We start from the raw sequence: 4,222 nt of genomic DNA, 5'->3' as shown, positions 1-4,222 counted from the left end.
AAGGTCGTATCAAGTGTAGAATAAAAATTTTCACAACATGTTTATTTTGATAAAATTACCTCTGACAACTCATTCAAAATCGCGTGATGTAAATAAAATCGATATGGTATACATTCTGAATGTATGAATATCTTTGGCACACAATTGCGAGCTTATTGTTGCAGTAAGATGATTCAAATTTTCAGTACATGCACAGCTTCAGTTTTGAACTGTGTTAAAAAGACCAAGATGAGGACTTGTTTAGGTAAACACATCATGTATTAAATCTTAAGGGGGTTTAAGAATGATTAATTGATTGACCAACAAACCTCTTTAAAATGCCATTTCCAATAAAGTATCAATTATACCCATACTACCTACAGTCTATCTGAAGGATAATTTATATGCCCTTGACCTCTTAATTCTTAAGAATGATATTAAATCGAATAAATATTTCAAGATTAATCTTAACTTACTTTCATGGTATGAAGTTACGGGTTCTTTTCTACTGCTACTTAATATTTTTTTTTGTTACTGTATAAAGGACCGGAAAAAATATTTAAATTTGATGCGATGTCACAATGGCTAATGCACCATAAAGATACTCTTAATAATTTACTGTACTGGAATCATTCCGGAATTGTTTATTATGTTCAGTTATAATCCGGATTTATATATACATAACCGGTTCAGAGTTTATAGTAGTACCTCCGCTCCACGAGCGCCATGCACAAATTCTCGGAACCACGTTCCTTCAGTTTTTTGGTGACATAGAGACCCCACAGTGTATGTATTTTTTATATAACATATAGAGTTATGAACAGTATATTTCTTTCTTATGCGCTTTGACTTGTATAAAATTCCATTAAGGTATATTTTACTATTTGAATGGGCTATGTGTACTTCTTGCAGTAAAAACATGTTTTTCATATCTACGATATGTATTGGAGCCTTTACTAGATTTAATGTCAGTTAATTCATATGAAGTTCAGTGCATGCTTGTTTACTTTCATGCTTTTTTTTATATATTGTGACAATAAATTGAATAGAGTTAAATAGATCGACTTTTTTACATATGTGTAACTGTCTCCCCAACCTATATTATGTAATGACAAGTTCATGCAATTGTGTAATAAGTGATTTTGTTTATATTGTAGTATCTACAGTTTATTCCTAGTGAATAAATGATGTTTACTAGCTGTCTGTGACTCATTTCTGAACATGGGACAGCATATTTACTAACGTACAATTTCTAAATCTTGACTTAAATTAATGGAGATCTAGATTAGCTGGTTTTCGATTCCAATTCACTTTATGTGCTTTGTGGCACAGGAACTGCTCAATATATTGATACAATGTATGATGGATGAATGTTAAAGACCAAACAAAAACGTTAAATTGTGGAAGAAATGCATTCGAAACACCATATTAAAAATATTAAAAACATCCTATTTATTGCTTTTTTATCTCTTAACAACAGTTCTGGGCAGTTTTTGACATCAATATATATGTGTTTATTTCTCTTTCCCAGATGTAAAAGATGGCCGGTCATAGGCTTTTGATACTTTTCCTGCATCTGATGGTATTTGATTCTAAAAACAGCAACTATCTGACGTATGCATATACTCTAAGGATGAAAAGTATATATTTCATTATAATAATCAATTGGGATTAATCATCATCCCTTCCCCTAAAATCATTCGCTGCAGATGAAATTTAAATCAACGAAAGTTTTCTAATATGATACAACTTGAAATTTCTTTGAATAACGTAACTCTTAAAATGGATTGATGGTCAAGTCCATTTAAGTCTATTTAAATATCACTGGAAAAAAAGAACTTTGCAGAAAGACATATGGATCACTTACATATTTAAAATTTAAAATTTTGAAATTAATCATGTATATAGCTACAAAGCTCACCCACTATTATCGTATATTTTTATGGGTTTCTTGTTCACCATCCTACAATCAGGATTACCATGGCTGAAATGCGAGTTCAGAGTTTTGTAGGTGAAATATTGAGACAGAAACACAAAAATTACCATAGAACTATTATTTGTGTGCGCATTGTCCTCTTGCTAATCTTATGAGGTATTGAACATATTTTTTCTAAATTACAAAATTAACCATGTAAATTTATGATCACGAACTTTTAATAAAAAGTGAACTAATTTTTGTCAAACGAAGAGCAACGATCTCTTTATTTATGCTGACGTCAACAAATTTTTAATAAGTCAATCTATCCCCCTAATACTGCAAATTAAACTCTTCATATTATGTCCATATCAATTACATAAAAAGTATAACATAAAATTAAGCTCTAATAAATAGTTATTGGATTGGTATTTAACACTGATAAACATTGAGGGTATATATTCAAGAGAATCTGAAAAAAGAAATAAACTAAGCCTTTTTGCATAATCCTTGTTGTCAAGATTTCTTGTATACAAGGTAGGTACAAGAATTTTACAAAATCCTTGTTGTCAAGTTTTTTGTATACAAGGTAGGTACAATAATTTTACAATAAGAAAGTAATAAGCTAGTTTTTAAAAATTAAAAAATTTGAAAAATACAAAATGTGAAAAAAAAATGATGCATTAAAGTTTTTTAGATAACAAATAAACAGGATAGAGTCTTTAAGTGAGCTCAATAGTCGTGGTCATTTTAGACTAAATTGATCTCACTTAGTAGAAGAAGAACTCTATATGATAATATTGGAAATGTATCGAATTTAAAAGTCTAAATGTATGGATGGTTTTCTTTAGTTAACAATATAGTTTATCAACAAACCATATCTTAAAATTTTAGGTAAATCTGATAGTTTAATTGTTTTCCATCGAGCCTCCTCAAAATTGTCTTTTCTTTATCTAGTTACTGTTTTGATCTCTGTCAACAAGTCTCACATCTCTTTTTGTGTCTTTTGATTACATAAAACACGTCATGTGACTATTACTTATATATACGATGTACATCAAATACATGGAGGTAAAATGTTTCGTAAGTTTTATAGCTGCATACAATCTTAACAAAGTAAAGCGGTCAGATTGACAAATGGTGCTATATTGCTGACTTTAAACAAGTTACGTTAAGAATCAAAATAGTCCTTACTATATCTACCTCCTTTAGATAAAGAGTGCTTCATAAAGATGAAGGAAAATGTTCAAAAATTTAAGTTAATTTATATTGTCAAAATGGTTTACAAATTGTATTCATTTTTCATGGATTTAAGGTAAATAAGGTATAAAAAATTGATTCTATGAGTAAATGTTTTCGGGTTTTTTGTTTGTTTGATGTAATGAAGTCATTGGTTTAACAGATACTGTGAAAATTTATATCTTTTTCAAGTTATATCAGATTTTTGTCATATAATTTGATGTTTCTGGAAATTATGGGGAAACACGATAAATTTCAATTGTATTCTGATTACGATGGTAGAGAATGATTTTGTTCAAATTTCAATTGCCCTACTTTTTAACTTTCCAGTACCAGAAACTACACCTAAAAAGAACCCCAGAGCATTGGAAATTATGAAACTTATCTTGTTGGTCGTTATACTGTCATTTGGGGGAGCTTTCACGCAGGATCGAAAAATTGCAGATGACCTTATGAGGACTAACCGCTGCTATCCCGAATGTCTCAAGAGGTTGGACGAATGCATAGAGCATTTCAAATGTTCATTGCAACGTTGGAGGTGCTTTGATTACTGCACCGACGTATACGACAGCTGTATGGAATGCAGATCTTAAAAGATACCATGTTTATATTAACATGTCATAAGAATTCAAATAAAATGTCTCACAAACAGCAAACAGAATCTTACCATTTCTAAGTTGATCGCTTTTTCTTTAAATTCCTTTATCTTTGATTGCCGCAAGTAACTTTACGAGACGTTTAGGCATATACATGTACGTGTATTCTTTAAGGGAAATACGTACATTGTATGTGCTGTTGTGTGTTTTGGACAGATTGTAGAGAACTTTTTAATTATGTTGTCGTCACCGAGTTTTTTATAAGTCAATCTATCCTCCTCATACTACAAATTATAATCTACATAATACATAAATTACCTTAAAAGTATTCATAATCTTAGGCTCTAATCAATAGTTATTGGATTGGTATTTAAAACTGATAAACATTGTTGGTATATATTCAAGGGAATCTGAAGAGAGAAATTAACTAAGCCGTTTTACAAAATCCAGGTTGTCAAGTTTTTTTGTATGCAAGGTAGGTACAATAGTTTCA

At 30.2% G+C, this 4,222-nt stretch overlaps 1 long non-coding RNA gene across 1 annotated transcript; it reads left to right on the top strand.

The window, feature by feature from the left end:
* Nucleotides 1-608: 608 nt before the first annotated feature.
* LOC128164214 (uncharacterized) lies at nt 609-3,780 on the top strand. The gene is made up of 3 exons (XR_008240921.1): nt 609-765; nt 1,511-1,593; nt 3,464-3,780. It is a non-coding gene; the product is annotated as an uncharacterized LOC128164214 (long non-coding RNA).
* Nucleotides 3,781-4,222: the final 442 nt, after the last annotated feature.

This window comes from Crassostrea angulata, chromosome 9 (genome assembly GCF_025612915.1).
Source record: "Crassostrea angulata isolate pt1a10 chromosome 9, ASM2561291v2, whole genome shotgun sequence".
Taxonomy (NCBI): Eukaryota; Metazoa; Mollusca; class Bivalvia; order Ostreida; family Ostreidae; genus Magallana; species Magallana angulata.
This window is presented reverse-complemented; position numbering and strand designations above follow the sequence as displayed.